Genomic DNA, 20,408 nt, shown 5'->3' with positions numbered 1-20,408 from the left:
TCCAGGACCCCCCATTCAGGCCAAAGCCTTTGTAAGCTACTGGAGATTCAGGGCACTTTATTTCATTCTGCGGGGGGCAATCATTTTGCGTTGCATCATCGGGGGAATGTAAATGATAGTAAAACAAGCCAAAACAAACAATGTAGTGAAAGGGTAGCACAACTCCTTCCAAGGGACACTAAGCTGAAGCCAGTGTATGCTCTACCAGTTCCCAGAAATATTGAAAAATTAAAACTGCTACCAACAAGCTTCATTGGGGAAGGATTTTGACTTACAAGGGGTAAATTACTAGATTACAATTCCCACTTTAATGTAAGCTACATTGGGGGAGGTGTTGAGCATTAAGGGGGTATGAATTTACTATTCCCACTCCATTCAAAACTACATAGGCGTAGATGTTGGACGCTGAATGGAATAGATTCATAATCCTACTCTAATATAAACTACATTAAGAAAGATTTTGGACAGTAAAGGGGGTATATATACTATTCCCACTACAATATAAGCTGCCTCGGGGAAGGTGTTCAACCAGAATGTCCAGCCAGAAAAGAATCAGGGAGTCATATGCGTATATGTTGAAATCAGGTTTATATTCCCAAATTCTAAATTGAGAGGCCTCACTTAAATATAGAAGGGATGAGGGGAAAGAGATGATCCCTGAGACATCCCACATTTAACCCTGACTGCCTTGGCTTTAAATGGGCCAAAATACACAACTTGGGTACCATTCTCAAGAATGGATTGAACCCATTTTAAGTCTTTGATGCCAGTGGCTTCCACACAATTGACCAAACTTTCATGATGGATCGTGTTGTAAGCTCCAGGAAAGTTCTGCAGGACCAAGGATTCTTCTTTAGTGGGATTATAACAGCCTTTCTGAAAGAGGTAGAAACCATTCCATGAGAGATGGAGTCATGTAAAAGGGGTAGTAAGGAGCAAGCAATTTGAGATTTAGGTTTAATAGGTTTAAGATTGCGAGGAGGACAAGGATCAAAAGACGATCCACATTTCACCTTAGACATCAAAGATGCTAAGCAGTAATTGTCGATCAGAGAGAATCTATGCAAGTTGATAGGATTCCTGATGAAGCCAAAAGGTAACAAAACCAGCTCCACAGGAATGTTAGAAATACTATCCGTAATTTTGTTTATTTTGTCGTTGAGGTAGACATTCAACAAGTCACAAAACTCCTGAGTTGGTGCATTCTGATAGGCTATTCTTTCAGAACCTGAAAGTTCATTTATGGTTTTAAAGATTTAATTATGTGTTTTGATAGATTTCATTATTTAATTAGTAAAAAAGGAGACTTGTGCTGACATTGCCCAAGATCTCTGGGAATTGTAGACCCTGAATACTCTGGTTTAAGCAGATACCAGGTACTTTTGCATTACAGTTTCTCAGAGAAACCAAAACATACCCAAATTCTAATTAACTTTCTAAGTTACTTTCACTCAAGATCTTACCTTAAAAGCTCATCTGCAGTTTATCTTGGAGTGTTGGAACAGACTAAATATTTACTGACACACAAGCTACTTAACTTTCTTTCTGGGGCTGAGAGATAAAATAGGCCTCATTGATCACTTTTACCCCAAACTAAATTTGTGTCAGTGTGACACCAGGCAACTGTGTCATGTGGGCCTTATGAATAAATGTCTTTGATAAAAGTCTCTGCTATATGTTTTACCGGACTATGTGCTTCTGGAGATAATGTGGGGCCAGCAACAGATAGGTGCTCAGAACTGTAGAGAACAAAACTGACAAAATTGTGCCTCCACAGGAGTTTATATAGCATTTGCCAGCCTAGAGTTGGATGGCTCACAACCAAAGATAATGTTCCTACAGAGAAACAGACCACCTGAGCCAGAGGAATCAGCAGATGCCTGAAAGGGAGGGAAACACCTACCGTAATGCACTCCCGTGAAAACAAATCAACAGTATAGGCATTGGGAACAACCCAAAAGATGAAAGCTCGTGTAGGCCAACCACACTGATTTATTTATCTCCACCTAGGGGTGGCAAATGTTAGTGCACACAGTTCAATATATTACTTAGCTCTTAATCCGAGTGGGCTAATAAATGTCAAATTGGACACAAACAGTGATTGTGGTTGATCTGACACTGTCACTGTTTTTTTGACATTGACTCACTCAACGAGTTGAGGTATGCCCTTCCACCGTTGCTCTCTGGAGATGAGGGAAAGTAGATTCTCTTACTTGCCTACTAGCAGCAGGCCCCTGCTGAAGGGTGCAGGGCCAGCAAGTAGAGATGGCACACAATGCAGTGGATAATAAGTGATCCATAGGTTCTAAGCACTCAGGGAATGTTGGTGGAAGGGGATTTACCTAGCCAGTCTTTGCAACCAAAGCAGCAGCTGCAGCTCTCTTTTAGTCTTTAATAATATCAGTGCACCCACAGGAAGAGAGAATGAATGAATGGCAGGAGAGTGTTCATATACCGTCCTCTGCACAGGGAAGACTGACAGCATGTTGTAGGGACAGGCAACTGTGTAAATCTATTTGGAGCATGAGTACCACACCCTATCCTTCCACTCTTTGCAGTGATACATAGCAACTACGTGGCTGACCTTTAATATCTCTTTGTAGGCATGTGTTAGCAGGGCTGCAATAGGTTAATGAAACAGTCGCAGGATGCCGCTGTAGAACTGCTAACAAACAGTAAGGTGTAGGCTATTCTTAGTAAGATATGAGACACTTTCTGTGGAGAAGTACTGACATTTTCCTGCCAGAATGTTCTACTGATAATGGAGAACCACCAGATCATCTCACGTCTCAAGAAGGGATGCCACAATTTTGAATGTGAAAGTTTTGGCACTTCTCTGTTGGGATGCAGGGATGCTATGCCAGGTGAAGCACCACATGTCTCAGTGGGACTGCTGTAACTTTAATAAAGATGTAAAGTTGTATATATCTCTACAGCGGCCAAGTGCTGTCTAAAGAGCACCTCCTTTCTATAAATAAATACACTAATTGGAGTCTCTTGCAAGACTGAGCCCCTGTCCTATATAATGGGGTGCAGTATGCTGAGATGTGTCTCTGTGCTGAGCTCCTCTTCTAGATCAGGAAGTGTTTCAAAGTTGGACCTGCCCCTGGATAGCACTGTTTGTCTTTCATACTGCTTATATCTCTCCTTGCATTCCATGCAAGACAATCACTAGGCACCAAAGTGTATGCAGTAGTGTTGTGTGATAACAGGTGCTGGGTCACCTGCCAAAGCCAAGCGTGGTAACACGTTCTGAATGTGTTGGCTCTCTTGGAACCCTCTTAGAATGGTAATGTCACCATATCGTATCTTACAGTAATTGTGAAAAATTATTGTAAAATGCATGCATATCTAATCTTCTATGAGAACTTTAACACATTGCCATTACATTTACTGTGATGAGAAGCACTGTCCATCAAGGTCTTAGTATGTGTGGCATTACAGAGCTCCTTATCCAGCTGACATGGCTTCTCTGTGGAGGCATACATGGATGAGTACAAGGGAACCCACCAATTTGGATGAGTGCATAACTGGGAATGCAGGAGCTGCCAAAGCGACAATAGACCCAAGTAAAGGGATCACAGTAGCACCTACAGCTCCCACACAATGTGATAATGCATTGCATATGCTTCCTGTGACCACATTACAGACTAGGTGAACTGGAAGGGCCTGATTCACAAAGGTAAACTTACATTTTTGTGTAACTTTGCAGTTGATGTCTTAGCTTTACTACTGTTTTGGTATTCACAAATTAGAAGTGTGACTGTACCACTACTGATTTTATGAGTGTAATTTCACTACTAGTAAGGTTACTAGTAGTATAATTGTACTCTATGTGCCTGATTCACAAAGGGCCTCCGCACTTGTGGGAAAGTCCCCACAGTTGTGGAGGACTCAGCACTTGGGGCAAAATCTCCACAGTGAGAGTTCTCATTGCAAAGATTCAACCCTGAGTGCGGAGACTCCCTCACGACCGCAAGGCTTTCTCCACAAGTGCGGAGGCCCTTTGTGAATCAGGCTCGTAGTTTGTGAAAACCTAAACAGTAGTAAAGTTACTACTAATCAAAATGTAAACTTATACAAAAGTGTTTATTTAGCTAAGTTTACTGCTGTATTTTGTATTCAAAACTACGAGTCTGGTTTTAGTACTAGTATTTTTACTAGTGTGATTTTACTGCTAGTAATTTTACTAGTGTAATTTTACTACTAGCAATTTTACTAGTAGTAAACTTACGCTCATAGTTTGTGAATACCAAAAAGTAGTAGAGGTATTATTTACTTTTGTGAATTAGGCTTAAAGCTGAGTGGCGAGGGACTGTGTGACTCAAAATTCACTAGGAATTATAGCGAAACAGACACAACCTGGACATTCATAACTGAGTGAGGTGGTAACTCTGAACATGCATAATGCTTTTAATTCTTGACATAACGGGACATTGTCACGTTGTAGTCCACTCCAGTGTAATGTTTATGCTTGCATAATGGTGGTATTTTAGGCACACTTGGCAATTCTATCACCTCTGGTGCAATGCATACACTGGTGGTAGTTCTTTATATATTGTGAGCATTCTTGGCACGTTGTAGCCCAATGCAGCGTAATGTTTACACTGGGAAACAGGTGGCAATGCTTGGCATATTGCAGCCACGTTTGGCACACTGTTGTCCATTGCTGGCACTGGCATATTGATGATTCGTTTTATTTTTATAGCATTATCACTATCGCTGCTTGAGGACAAGGTAAGAGTAACAATGCGGGTATACGTGTACCCATGCTCTTCCTTACTCATCTATCCATCCCTTCGTTCATGCATTCATTTATTCTTCTATCAATCCATGTGCTCACTCACCCATTATCCATGTGTTGTCACTCACTCGTTTTTCCAACCATTCATCCATTAAGGCTTTAACTCAGTTTCACATTCATCCACTGACATATCTACACAACTGCACATAGACTCGCCAATCAAGAAAGAAGCACTTTTACTTTAAATATTTCTACACCTATTGGCTTTACCACTGTTTGTTAAGCAACAGTCCCCCACCCCTAGCTGAAATAGTTTTGGAAGTCCACTAGACCTCTCCTCACTAATTACCAGACTAGTAAATCAGAAATGATTCTACAGGCTGTAGTAGATACACCACAAGGCTGACATCGGCTTTTCTTGTATCACCCTTGATTATCACTCATTAAGGGGCATATTTAAAAAAAGTGGCGCTGCACTATGTGCAGCGCCACTTTTCTTGCACTCTTTACCACCCTCCTACCGCCGCCATGCGTGCCCCGTATTTAAGATACGGCGCACCATGGTGCAGGGTAGGGGCAATAGCGTCATTTTTCATGACGCTATTGATGTACTCTGCAGGAGTAGCAGCAAAATGCTGGTGCTACTCCTGCAGAGTACATAGGGGCCCATTCTAAAGAATGGAAGCCCCCTTTTAACGCCTGATCTGATCAGTGGTTAAAAGTTCCATAAAAAAATGACACTATGGCTATTTTTTCGTCCAACCCCCCCCCCACAACGGGGGAACATATCTTAAATACAGTACACGCATGGGTGGCAGTAGGGGGGCGGTAAAGGGCGCAATAAAAGTAGCGCCGAAAACAGTGCAGCGCCACTTTTCTTAAATATGCCCCTTTATGCCTGGCGCAGGCATAATGAAGCGCAAAGGGTTACAAAGTGGTGCAATGCATGCATTGTGATACTTTGTACATGTGGCTCGAGGATTTTGGCCTCGTTGGGCCACATTAGCGTGAACAAAATGGCACTAATGCGGCACAAGGTGGCGCTAGGGATTTATAAATATGCCCCTAAATGCAGCGCATGGAACCGTCTTAGGCACAAACAACTATGGAACATGGAAGGGGATGCTGTGTCTGCCACCAGCCTCATCTCATTACTTTCGACCTGGGGGGCACTGCGTCTTCACCCCACGTTTATATGGCATCTAATACAGGTGCTTATGTGTCAATTGCACACTCCAACTGGTGGATCTTAGTGCGGGGATCATGCCTGGCATTTTTTACCTTTAATCCCTGGCCTCGGATGGGTCCAAGTTTATAGTTCATTTCTACATGGCCCTGCTTCAGCACAAGAGGCAGGCAGCGAGTCTTGCATTTGTTTTACTCTTAAAACATGGATTACAAACAGATAGGTATCTCTGAAATTGATTTTTTCATTAGTTTTTTTAATTATGTTTAGAGCTAAATGTTTTCCTTATTTAGCAGTCGATACCCTAAGCACTTAATGGGACCTTATTGCTATATTGTGGGTTTTGGGGGAGCACTTGCACTTTACTATCAAGTTTATTTTTGCACGATACGATAGGATTGTCATTTAACTGCACTGAAGACTCGCACTGTATATTGTGTGACTGACACTTGTAAGCTGAAACAATAAAGTTGATGGCAAAATGAGTTTCTGCATTTTTTTACCACCTTGCTGAGCACCCGTTGTATCGTTTGTGCACTTTGCTCTGCACGACAACAGTGTGAACTCAAATCAGTCAAATGAGGGGAAAGGATATCAAAGAGGAGAAGCCTGAGGTGGTTTTGTAATGTCACCAAGAGAGCCCAGGGAGGGAAAGTCCATACTGCAGAAAGAGTAACAAGCGGGTGAGAGGTTGAATCCCCCAAGGGGATGAGGGAGAGTGAAGCTTTCAGCCTTCAAATTCGGGAAAAATACACTTGGTGGTTCTGCTAAGTGACAATTTCCTAATAACTGCATGTCTTCCACTAGTTACCCTTTTGTTGGGTTTAAGTCCGCCTCCATTTGTTGCTTTGGTATAAAAGCTAGACGCCTTTTTCATTCACACCCCAGTCGATCACCTTTTTAGATTACAGTATGACCTGTTTTCAGACACAAGCACTGCAGCCACAATCCTTCCAAACAGAAGGCAGGTGGGACCAGGGGATCCTGATAACAAAGAGCTCAGCCATAGAAATCTTCAACCCCCAAGTACATTTTATCAGGAGGCTTCAGCATCTTGGCTGATCTTCCTGTTCAGAAAGATTCAGCCTTGCTCCTTGATTCATGCGCGGCACTTGTTCAGACACAAATTGTTACACGCTTCACATACAGTGCTAGTAATACATGTACCTGACACTTGTCTGCCTGGACCATGGAACAGCTGCTGTCCCATTCCACTCCTGTGGCCCTACTTCTCCCTCCCCCGTTACCCAGAGATGCACAGAGATGTGGATGGAATACCCTTTCCCCTTCCACTCTAGGTGTAACGCTTGGTTGTCCTTGACTTACTCTTGTATGTCACCTTCCTGAAGCTATTTCTCAAGTCGATTCTTGGATTACCTCCAGCCAGGATTCTCTCACCCTGGTCACAGTTTTGGGCACTACCTCTCAGTTCCTAGGTATACCTAGGAGGTGAAGGAACAAACACTTATCCGATAGGTCTTTCAGCTCCTCGTGCTCCCATTCCACTTGCACTCAATGTCAAGCCGCTCTTCACTCTTAAAAGACATCGCTTCCTACCACTCAGCCTCTTTCTGTGCACAAAAAACAGCAAATCCTATGAATATACCAGAGATTTTTAAAATTGCTTCCGGCACCCCAATTGTTGTACTTTCCTGGTATCACTCACCCAGATCCTCTGTGATGCCCTCTCCTCATTTTTTTCTGCAAAAGTCACCTCTTTCTGGGATTCTAAGTCTTCTGCGCCCAAGGAGGCAGATATTGCCTCCAGGGATGGCATTTTCCCCTCTTCCTTCTTACATTTCTCATCTCTCTAGATGGAACAATACTACACAACTGCTTGTGTTAATTAAATAAGGCTTTACCTTTGAGTCAGTCACTTAGCCCTCCAGATCGTTGGACCTGTAATGCATGGTCTATTGCAGCTGTCTTTGCCAATCAAAATCCTTGAGAAAGAAGTTCACTTTCTCAAATCACAACACATTTTGGACCCTGGTCAATCAGGTTTCCTCTCACTTCACAGCGTGGAGGTTGCACTTCTGTCAGTTCTTGATGATTTTTGCTTGGTGACTGACTGGGGTGGCTCTGCCGTTCTATCTTGCTTGTTGTGTCAGCAGCTTTCAGCATGGAATACCAACACATCCTTCTGGATCGCCTCCATCAAGTCGGTAACAGAGGTGACACACTGGAGTGGATCACAGTCTACCTTCGGGATCGCAACTTTGTTAAATATCTGAGTTGCCATATTAGTCTGCTTGTTGATGCAAAGATTCTCTGGTGTCTGGACGATGGATAGGTAGACTTTTGCTACATTTAAAATTGTCATTTATTTATTTATTGATTTATTTAATAATTCTTAATGAGGTTTTGGAAAGGGCAACTATCAATCTAAAAGTCTCATGGTGCTAAACTGCACATGAGCTCAGAAGGATGGGCCTATAGTGTATTATACAGACAAAAGCCATGTGTTTAAAGATTTCCTGAATTTCAGCAACTGATGAAGAGATACCTGAACATGGTCTGCCATCGACTGCTGTTCGAGAAGTAGCAACGTAGATTTTGGTTTGATCAGATTTGTTTTCCCCACATTTGAACACAATTTCCTCTTCGTGTTGCTTTCATTTGCAATTACTTTGTAAAATTGTCCTTTTCTCCCTCTTCTATTGTGTCAGCTTATAGTTTAGTCAATAACACTAGCATGTCTAGACTACTGCAACTCATTGTATCTAGGTCTCCAGACTGCACTCTCCATGATCCTCTCCACATTCAATATGCAGCTGTATGGCTTATTTCAAACTTTCCTAAGAATCCTCATGTTTCCCATCACATTACTTCTTTAACGATACCCGCTTGTATCTTGTTTAAAACTCTTTGTCTGATTCACCATACATTTCATAAATCAAGCCTGTTTTCTCTTCAAGACAAATTCCTACACTGGTGTCCTCATTGAACTCTGTCCACTTCGCTGGACAGCTAACTGTCCCTGAAATCCTCCACTTTCGAATTTGAGACCACTCATTCTCTTCTTTTGCAGTTAAACTCAGTGGCTTCTAGCATCTACAGAGAGTGGTGCGGTGGGCAAATGGGTGGTGTATGCACTAACGCGTGCTGCAAATAAAAGAAATAAAAATTCACTTATCTTACATGCTGCCTGCATAACTTGACCTCCTCCGGACTGCACTGGCCCTAGCCAACTCCCTTGACCAATTGTGGTGCTGCTTTCATACTGTTAACAAGCATGACAGAAGTACCAGGATTGGAGTGAATGGCCTCTCGGTACTCCAGAGGGCACTGGTGGCCAGTGCTTGCTCTCAGCCCAACTATCATAAGACAGGGTTAGAGAGGTTTAAAGTGTGCATGTCTGACTTTCTGTCGTAAGACAGCCGACCAAAGGGGCATGCATACTTTAAAGTTAAGTGCACAGGCAGCCCACCACTCCTCCTTGGGGCAGCCACTCAGCAGGCCCTGTCCCGTCCTGACACTCTTTTCCGGACAGCATTATGAAAAATAAAAGATAATAAATGAACTTTATTACCATTTTATTTTTCATCTCTTGGCCTTTTGGGGGCATTTTTGTTGGTGGGGCGACGTTCCTCCACTCTAATTAAGGAGCAGCTCCTAACATTGGATTTGCTCGTGCTCCTCATCTATCTGGTAGATGACCAGCCTCTTTTTCGCAAATCATGCTAACTTGCCAACTTATCCTTCAGCGCAAAAATACCTTCCTGGGTGACAGCTGCTCACTTGAAATTTTAGCATCATCATTATCAAAGCTTTTTAAAGTTTGTTACAGAGTTCACAGTTTACAATCTGTTTCTAATATATGTATTATTATATTTTTCAGTGAGTGCAAATAGTTGAAATTGTGAACTCCCTCTTATTGCATTTGTTGAAGAATTCACAATGTACTAGAAATTGGGTTACACCATGTAGTAGCCCTTTTTACTCTTCTACTTTATTTGACACAGGGTCTCTGCTGACAATGTCTATGTCAGATGTGAGCAATGCAACTGTTGTGACGTCAAATGCCTACAAAGAAGATTAATATGTAGAAAGAGCCAAGGCTTCTCTCCCAACATTGCTTCCCAAATCTGTTTTGGTGATCACAAAGCTCTCACAAAAAGCTGTCTTTAACCAGACCTAAAAGGTACTTTACTTCAAACACAACTAAACAATAAACATACAATTTGAAATGTACAGAACAAATACTGGAACTCCATGGCCCCCCTGAACTACACATATGTACTAAAAGTTATTTAGGTGTTAATCAATGTAAATCTCTTCCTGTCTTATCATAGAGTTCACAACGTAACACCATTTTCTATTGTGTTTGGCAACGTTCACAATGGAAGCCTTCTTCCCGGTGTATTTTTTTTTAGATAGTTCGCAACGTACAAGCCCCTCACATTGTATTTGTCATGAGAATATACCATGCAAAGCCCCTTCCTACTTTAAGTGAAATAGGGGCTGAGTTAACAATGTTGTGGTGATTTGTGATCAATGTGACGTCTTCATAGGTGAGGTAATACAACTGCTGTCCAATCAAATGCCAGTATAGTAGAAGATGATCGAAAGAGGGATGAGCTGGACCCCGAGGCCACCTTACTATTGGCCCCAAATGGAGCCCCTAGTGCACCCTTTTAGAACTTGATCCTCAGGGTAGCAAGGCAGAGCAGTCCTAGGCATGCCCAGGATGGTGGTGTGGGTTAGAAACTCAGAACTCAGCAAGCACACAATAACACTTAGTATATCAGTCAGTAGTCCAGTGAGTGAACTGACAATTGGTAGCCGTGAATGAGGTTGACATTTGGTGAAGCTGTCATATGGGAATGTGGTAGAGAACGAATTCTCACCATAGACTGCACTCTTTTAGTCTCAGTCTAGTGTAGGGGTTCTATTTCTGGAACTGAGGAACCCCTGTGTTACTCTCCAGCAGCTTCATCACCAAAATATAGGTTTTGTTGCTTACCTAGTGATTGGTATGTACGTTAGAATGTTTTCACAGTATATGGCGTATGTCAGACTGCCCGAAAGTAGTACGTTTGGTTATTTTGCCTTTTAGATGAGGAAACATTGCTAGTGTCAATGTGTTATGAGTCTGAAACATAGAGAAAGCTTGGGGAATATTTACAAGAAAGTGGCGCATCGGTCCCAATGCACCACTTTTTTTGCGTCCCCCCCGTACCCCATAGCGACACCATGGTTGCACCATATTTACAATATGGCGCACAATGACAGTCGTTACCTCAACAGTATCTCAATTCATGATGCTATTGTGGCGCTTTGCTGCACTAGCGCCAAAAATGCTGGCACAGGGAGGCCCACAGGCCAATACAGGAGTGGTACTTTAACGCCTGCTTTGGGCAGGCGTTAAAAGTGACAGAAAAAAATGGCGCAGTGAAATCTTGTAAATTTCACTGGGCCATTATTCGGACCTCCCTGCAGGGGGAACGCCCCCCTTCTATACATTATGTCTGGCGCAGGCGTAATGTGGCGCAAAGGTTGAAAAGTGGCGCAATGCATGTATTGCGCCACTTTGTAAATATGGCACAGGGAAATTGCCTACTTAGCTCCGCCTTAGCATTAAAAAATGACACTAAGGCGGCGCTAAGAGGCACTAGGGTCTTATAAATTTCCCCCCTAGTGCTTAACTATATTGAAGGACAAATCCATGCGAAAGCAATGCAAATACACAATAAAGCACTCCAAACAGCTCCCCTTTCAGGAATGACACACTGTTCCTGCTTGAAAAAGTACTAGAATGCTATGTTTATTTACTGTCTCCGTTCATTTCGTCATATTTTATCACAAAGAGTACAGCATGAAACGAAGTAATTGAACCGGTGTCACCAGTAATGTGTTAATATTGTAAAAATTTTTATGAAGTTCAGTGAGAATTAATATTTGCCTTTTTGGGCAAATACCTCAAGGCTCTTGAAAGTAAAGTCGTATGAAACCAGTGCAGTGATAGAAATAGAGAAAATTTTACTAATAAACCAATATTGCTCCTTCACCCTTTCTTTATAAGAAGCTGCATAAACATCAAGGTATCTGCAGTATCGCCATATTCCGAGTACAATTTGGGCAATCCCCCAGTAGTCGTGCTGGTGGTCGGCGGTGCAGAGGTGGTTCCACCGCTGGTCCCACCCGCAAAAAGGGCTCTGCCAGCTGTATTACGACCTGTAATATGGCCTGGAGGTGTCCTGATGGCAGGGCGCTCGTGGTGGTGGGAGAGCTGGGTCCCGTCCCCTCAGGGAGAAGCACCTCGTCAGACGATGTAAGTGTCCTTTGCAAGGGGATGGGGTGTGTGAATGGGTGTGTGTATGCATGTCATGAGTGTGGGATGGGAGGGGAAGGTTTGTGCGTGCGTGCATGTGTGTCTGTGTAGATGTGGTGATTCGAGTGAGTGTAAGGGTGTTGTGAGTGTGTGTCAGGATGTGTGTGTTTGTGGGTGTGTGTGTATGCAGGGCGGGATTGAGTATGGGGATCAGTGGGTAGGGGGGGTTACTACTGGAAGTGGGGGGTTGGGGGAAGTCATCTACCGGTAACAGGAATGCAAATTCCTGTTGCCAGTGGTAGCCTTTTCGCCAGGGATTTCATTGCGGTGCTACTGTTACGGAATCCCTTGCGGATAGGAGACTCGGAATATCGGCTGCGGTATTGGGTGGCCTGCCGGGTCGGAGATACTCGTCTCCAGCCTCGCGGGTCCAACCGCCCTGGCAGTAGGAACGGGTAAATGACGGTTTGGCACAGGCCAAACCGCCACACTCGTTATATGGCGGTCTGCACCACCACCCTGACGGCGATCAAAAGACGGTAGCCGGTGTGGTGCTTCAGTTACTGTCATACTCGGAATGACCCCCTCAGTGTTACAAAAATAAAGGTGGTTGATTTTGGTGACACAAATACCAAAAATACTATAGGAGGTAAGTAATACATAAATTATATACACTAGTTTGCAGAAATAGGCATACAACTGTTAGAAAACACTGCATTTAGTGAAAGTTACAATAGGAAGAAATAGGCGAAGGGGGAGCATAACCCATATACTAAGAAAGTGGAATTCAAAAGTTGGTCCCTCACCAAGGTAAGCGTAGTGTGTAGAGGGGAGCTGGGAGTACTGGGAAAGCCCAAAGTTAAGTACCACAACCCACCCCAGTGACCAGAAAAATAGTAAGTTTCCCAGAACACACACTGAGGAGTAAAGAAGAATTTTGCAAAACCCAGAAGAGACTGCAAGACACCACCAGTGGATTCCTGGACCAAAGGACCTGTGGAAAAAGGGGACCAAGTCCAAGAATCACAGAAGAGTCCACGAAGGGCAGGAGCCCCTACCCACCAGGATGAAGGTGCAAGAAGTGAACCACCGGTGAAGAAGAAGAGTCAGCACTGCACCCAAGAAGATGAAATCGGGTTCCTGGAGGGTGCAGATGATGTCCCACGCCAGAAGGAGGATAGCAGTCTAGTTTGCCTCATTGGGTTCCACTAACAAGCCTTGGCACACGCAAAACTCGTGGTTCAGCAGAAAGTGGAGCTGCTGGGGACCAGGAAGGACCAGGTGGACTCTACCCAGTAGGCGGAGTCAGAGGGGGGCCCTCAGCAACACAGAGAGCCCACAGAAGTCAGGCAGCACCCACAGGAGTCCCACAGGATGGGGCCAGGAGAGTCACAGAAGAGGCCCGCGCAGCACTACGAAAAAGGCTCCCACGCCGCCGGAGAACCACTCAGGGAGGTGTGCGTCACAGGAAAGAGTGCTTGGGGCTGGAGCTTCAAGATGCCTGGAGAAAGAATACCAACAAGCCTTGGCTGCTGCAACGGATGCGGTGCACGGGGGTACTGTCCTGCGTGGGCAGGCAAGGGCTTACCTTCATCCAAGTTGGACAGTTGGAAGAGAGGACCGTTGGAACCACTTCAGTCCATCACTCGTGATGCAGGAACCACACAACTCAGCAGGAGAGGGGATCCACGCAGCCGGTCGTCGTCGCAGTTAGTGCCTGTAGCAGCTGGGGAGTGACTCCTTCACTCCAAGGGGGATTCCTTCTTTCTTCTGATGGAGGGTGAAGACAGACTGGCCTCAGCAGATGCACAACTGGGGAAATGTTGCAGTTGTTGGAAGGAGCCGGAGCTACAATGTTGCAGAAAGTGGTTTGCTTCTTTGTTGCAGCTTGTAGGGTCCTGAAGAGTCCAGATGCAGTTTCTTCGGTCAGAAGTCGAAGTGGAGGGTGCAGAGGATTCCTGCTGGAGTCTTGCAATCTGAATCTAAGGAACCACCCAAAGGAGAGACCCTAAATAGCCCGAAAAGGGGGATTGGTCGCCTAGCTGAGTGACCGCCTATCAGGAAGGGGCTCTGACGTCACCTGCTGACACTGGCCACTCAGATGCTCGTAGAGTTCCTTGCCAACCTTGAATCCAAGATGGCAAAAACCCAGGAACCCTCTGGAGGAGCTCTGACCACCACCCCTGGGTTGGTGGTGGACAGGGGAGTGGTCACACCCCTTTCCTTTGTCCAATTTTGCGCCAGAGCACAGACTGGGGGTCCCTGAACCAGTGTTAACTGGTTTATGCAAGGAAGGCACCAAATGTGCCCTTAAAAGCATTTCCAGTGGCTTAGGGAGGCTACCCCTCCCAAGCCTGTAACATCTATTTCCTAAGGGAGAGGGTGTAAAACCCTCTCCCAAAGGAAATATTTTGTTCTACCTTCCTGGGCTCGAGCTTCTGAAGCAGCAGGAGAGCAGAAACCTGTCTGGGAGGTGGCAACAGCCTGGGTTGCATGGAAACCCTCAGAAGGCTGTAATGGCACTACTGGGGCCCCCAGAGTTCATGAAATCATAGAACCAATGCTTGCAAAAGCCTTGGGGTATGATTTCAACATGTTTGATACCAAACATGCCTATGTTCGGAGTTACCATTATGTAGCTGGGCATAGGTAGTGACCTATGTCCAGGACATGCGTAAAATGGCGTCCCCACACTCACAAAGTCTGGGAAAATAGGCCTGGAGTTCATGGAGGCACCTCTGCTAGTACAGTTGTGCCCTCCATACAGGTACTTGGCACCCTGCCCTCTGGGCAGGAAGGCCTGCCATAGGGGTGACTTATAAGTAACCCGGTGTAGTGAAAAGTGGCAGTGATACAGTGCTTTCACGCAGGCTGCAATTGCAGTCCTGCAGAACCCTTTGCTTGGGCTCCCTATGGGTGGCACAATATATGCTGCAGCCCATAGGGATCCACTGGAACCCCAATGCCCTGGGTACCTAGGTACCACATACTAGGGGCTTTTAATGGGCCACCAGTGTGCCAATTGTGGTTGGAATACAGTGATAACAGTTATCAACAACTAAATTTAGGGGAGCAAGCATAACTAATGGGGTCCTTCCTGATTAGCAGGATCCTAGTAGACATTCTGACAAACAGGCCAAAAGTGGGGGTAACCAAGATAGAAATAGGCTACTTTCCTACAATGCGGTAAGCACAGCTGCATAAAGGCGGCAATTTTAATGTACGCCGGAGGAAACCAGCCAGCACCTGTACTCACAAGTGCAAATAATATAGGTCTGCAAACCATCTACCCTAATGATTTCGATCCTGAAGGAACCTCATCCATTCTCATGCCTAATCCATCCTCATGCTTGGCAGGTCATACAATCCACACTTATCCCACAAATATCGAGACTGCACAGTTCCAGATGTCCATCAAATCAAGGACTACCCTCAATCAAAAATTGAAAATTCATAGACAAGATAACTGCATAGCATACAGGAAGTGGGAGCCACCAAGAATGACCAACAGATTGCAAGAATGTAGACAATGTAGTAATGATGCACACTAGCCGGATGCATGATCACGCAAGAGTAGAACAGTTTTCAAAGGCATATCATGGTCTGACCACCCAGGATATTGCCACATCATCTTTCCGTGAAGATTATGGACAAGAATAATGGAAAATGACAAAGCGGTGTGGATACCACTCACCCATATCAAATGGAAGATGAATAGAAGATCTTCCTGATAACCTTTGTGGACAGAACTACCAAACTTAAGATCCCAGATCATGTTTGGTGTGACGCTGCAAAGACTAAAGCCCATATTTAAGAAAACGTGGCCCATCAGAGCTGATGCGCCACTTTTTCTGCGACCCCCTACTGGCACCTAACAACAGCATGGTTGCGCTGTATTTATAATACAGTGCACAATGGCAGTCGTTAGCACAATAGCGTCAAAATCTTTGATGCTACTGTGATGCTTTGCTACACTAGCGTAAAAAAATGTTGACACTAGTATAGCGAAGTGCAAGGAGGCCCATAGGTTTCTATGAGAGCATCACTTTCACGTCTGCTCGGAGCAGGCGTTGTAAAATGACACCAAATACTGCACAGTGAAATTTGTTAAATTTCACTGTGCCATTTTTGCAGGCCACCTAGTGCTGGAACACCCCCTTGCATACATTATGCCTGGCGCAGGCATACTGTGGCGCAAAGGTTTACAAAGTGGTTCAATGCATGTCTTGCACCACTTTGTAAACATAGCGCATGGAAAAAGCCACTTTAGCAACGCCTACGCATTAAAAACATTATGCCATGGCGGCACTAGGGGCTTTTAAATATGCCCCTAAATTTGACCACTCTCATCAACACAAATGGATTCCATGAATATCATGGCCTACCAACAGGTTCTGTGTTGAATCCCTCACTCTCAACTGCAAAAAGAGACACTAGCGTCCAGGCTTAGGGAGGCCTTGAGCCTTCCCATGTCTAGGACCTATGAAACAAACAGTCCACATACAACTGAAAACATTGAAGACCAAGTTACATGTGACAGGCAGGTACCACAACTCTGATACGCAGAAACCTTGCACTTCATACAGCTTACACTGTGTGTTAAAGTGTAAACTCAAAAATACACTAATTTTAGCATTTTTTTACATGCCTAGAGTGCAATCAGAGAAGCCGAAACTGGCCTGGTGGGAGTCATGTACACGAATATTAACATTCTCTTCAATGCTACAATGCTCTCACAAAAGACTGAGGCTTGACCTACACAGATTTTCAGAAAGGTGGCTGACCCTGCTGATCCACTTAAAAAGAATACTGGATGTTTTGACCAGTGGATTTGTGGTTACAGACCATAGAAGTACTTTTATATTGCTTGCTCATCCCGAAATATCACTGCTGTAGTTCCCCCAGAATGGCCACATACTACAGAGTGGTCATTCCTAATCTGGCCACTCTGACTGAACTGGTGATGAAACTGACCAGAAACAACAGACCGAAACATTCCAAGTCTCAAAGATACCCTTCTATATTATCCCACCATGAAATACATCCATCTTCTGAGGGCCACCAAGCTAATGGTTAATGTCAACCCCTGTGGGCAAGGGGTTCTAGTGCAACAGTAAAAGGAACCTGACAAATGGGCACCCATCAGCTTTGCTATCAGTGCTGTGACACACATTGTACCTCTCAACTCATAGATTGTGAACGAGGCCTAAGCCATTAAATGGGTCAGACAACATTTTCAATTATACTTGTATAGTCATCACTGCAGAGTAGTTACAGACCACACAATGTTAATTCCTTTTTTCAGGAATCAGCCCCTCATCAATTTTCTTTAATAGAAATGTGGGCTTTGAACTCAAAGTGTATGACTTAGACATACAGTTCCATCCAAGTGTCAAAAAGCCAGAAAACTATCTTACTCTGTAATTTAGGCCTCCGCACAAAGGCAGAACAATGCCAAGCAGAAAGCATCGAACAACATGTGCAATAGATCCTACAACAGAAAGGAGCATGCCACAAAGCAATATCGATGGAAGCAAGTCACAATTACACTAGATTAAATGAGTATCTGCAAGAAGCAATCATTGTTATCCAAGTAGGACAATAACGGAATCCATGAACTCAAACTACACTTTAAACTTTGTGGGGTGTGAGAAGCAAACTGTGCAGAAGTGAGAGATAGGTAGTCCCATGAGGAGGTTTCATTGCCATTACCACATCATTGAACAACAGAAAACTGCAGCTATCAAACAATAGTAATCGAGGTGTGTTAAAACCAAAGTGTACCTGCTGTAGAAGATCTGATTTGCCCATCTCAACACCCTAATAGAGAACCTACGTAAGCTAGTGCCATCTCTGCCAAGTCTCTTGCAATACAGAAATCGAAGCATCTATTATCACTGAGGAGAAATGTCAATCTACCTGGACAAAACTGAGCCCTGAATTCAGCACCACATCAGGTGGTCAACATCTAGCATTTTCTGTTGGTGCAGGCATCTCTAGTAGTTGAAATTGTGACTGACCTCATTTAGGACCTCATGTGCCCAAACTTGAAAAATTGCTAGCACCAAATATACCTGAAATTGTTAAGATGGACAGTAGGCTCCATTCCAAGGGTCTGAGTTCCAAGGATACCTATAGAGACTGAACAAAAGGCATGTGGATGTGGAACGGTTTATGAGGACATTCAAGAAGACCCTGAGAACTGAGTGGAGCAGAAAGTTCACACTTGCCATCTACAGCTTTTTCCAAGTGTATCTACTTCTATTAATTGCTCCTACTTGGCCATTGCCTCTGCTCCTCAGTGGATCCCAACCACCGCCATCACTGAGGAAACCTAGAAGAGAAGACACTAATACAATGAGGAACTCATCAACCCATTGTTGACTTGGGTAATATGGCATTGTTGAAGATTGACATTCCGGTGGGAAGTTCTGCATGCCATTTAGGGCACAGTTGTGGCAAAGAATGGAACTGCAATCACAGCCCCAAAAAAGAAAGGCAGAAGCATGTTAACGGCAGCTTAGTAGCAAATGAGAAAACAGGCATACATAGGACAACAGATAATAGCTTCCAAATTGAAGATGTTGTGGGCGATGTAGGGGGAATTTACATTGCTACCGAAGAAGACTCTATGGCAACACTCAATATTGTTGCATAATTCCAAGGTCAGACTCTACTTTGAGCACCTTAAATTAGTCTGTCTGCCTCTGGTCCACTTTCAGTATGTCATTATCTTTCACAGAGCAAAGACTCTGCTATAACGTCAGGGACACAAGCATGCTTCAAGCTATGCAATATCTTCATGTTCCGGCTTTGACATTCGATATGTTAAACATGTATTCTAAGTTGAGGCGTTTTCATCATGCTGGTTTAGACTGGGTAAATCACATATTAATGGAACGTTTCCCAATGAAGGCTAAAAGCCAGTGGTCAGACCTATATAAACTCCTTGAACTGATCACTGAATTGGAGAGAGCCTTCACACCAGGTTATGAAGAGAGGTCCTACCAGACTTCCATAGCATCAACTTTTATTCCAAGATTCAGTACAGTGATGAGAGGAGCTGAGCTGAGAAGACTGTGGCCCTCATTACGACCTCAGCCGCCCGCCAAGATTGGACTGCCGGGAGGCCGCCAATGCAGCCGCACACCCGCTGCAGCCATTTGGAGATCCCCGCTGGGCCGGCGGGCGGAAACCTAGTTTCCGCCCGCCGGCCCAGCGGGCGGAAACCTAGTTTCCGCCCGCCGGCCCAGCGGGGATCTCGGCTGCAACACAGGAGCCGGCTCCAAATGGAGCTGGCGGTGTTGTGGCCGTGCGACGGGTGCAGTTGCACCCGTTGCGCTTTTCACTGTCTGCATAGCAGACAGTGAAAAGCAGCACGGGGCCCTGTCAGGGGGCCCCTGCCAGTGGCATGGGTAGTGCAGGGGCCCCCAGGGGCCCCGCGACTCCCCGTACCGCCAGCCTTTTCCTGGCGGTTCTAACCGCCAGGAAAAGGCTGGCGGTAGGGGGACTCTTAATCCCCTGGGCAGCGCTGCTAGCAGCGCTGCCCTGGCGGACGGTGCGGCGGCAGCGCTTCCGCCGCGGTCGTAATGACCTGGGAAGCACCGCCAGCCTGTTGGCGGTGCTTCCGTCATAATAGCCCTGGCGGTCTTGGACTGCCAGGGTTGTAATTACCCCCTGTGTGTTTTCCTTCCAAGGGATCACTCTCTCCTGGCTGACGTCTAATAATCACAGCTGATCCCCTGTGAACAAGGTATGCAGTACGCTTAGCCCCAAGAAACTCTAGAGGCAAGTTAGCTACTCCATGCTGTCCTGGTGGAGAGCACAGATGTAGTCCTGAGGTGATAGGCAGTGGGTAAGGAAGCCAAATCATATAAAACTAGGCCACAGTCCCTGGTTACACAACAATAGTAGACCGCATCCAGCAGCAAAGACACAAGAGAATGGGGATATTATGGATGTTGCAACCTCTGTTCTCACCCTTGCCCCCTCAAAGACTGTGAACAAAGTAACACTTTGTAAGCCAATTTTCGACCCTGCGTATCTCTACTGTTATTTCTGTTCTGTTATTAGAGGGATGTTATGTTTGGATTTGTTGGCAGCCAAGCATGTGTTTTGTGGCGTAGTTAGGGTGGCATGGGTCATCATGCAAGCAAGTAAAACGGTATGCCTGACTGGTATGGGTATGGATGGTAAAATGCAAC

The 20,408-nt window shown here is 44.9% G+C and overlaps 1 protein-coding gene across 1 annotated transcript in view; it reads left to right on the top strand.

The window, feature by feature from the left end:
- The window catches only part of LOC138287473 (prostaglandin-E(2) 9-reductase-like), a 186,561-nt gene that overhangs the window by 24,985 nt on the left and 141,168 nt on the right, over nucleotides 1-20,408 (top strand). The gene's annotated exons all lie outside the window — the stretch shown is intronic.

The sequence above is a fragment of the Pleurodeles waltl genome, chromosome 4_1, assembly GCF_031143425.1.
Source record: "Pleurodeles waltl isolate 20211129_DDA chromosome 4_1, aPleWal1.hap1.20221129, whole genome shotgun sequence".
Classification (NCBI taxonomy): Eukaryota; Metazoa; Chordata; class Amphibia; order Caudata; family Salamandridae; genus Pleurodeles; species Pleurodeles waltl.
This window is presented reverse-complemented; position numbering and strand designations above follow the sequence as displayed.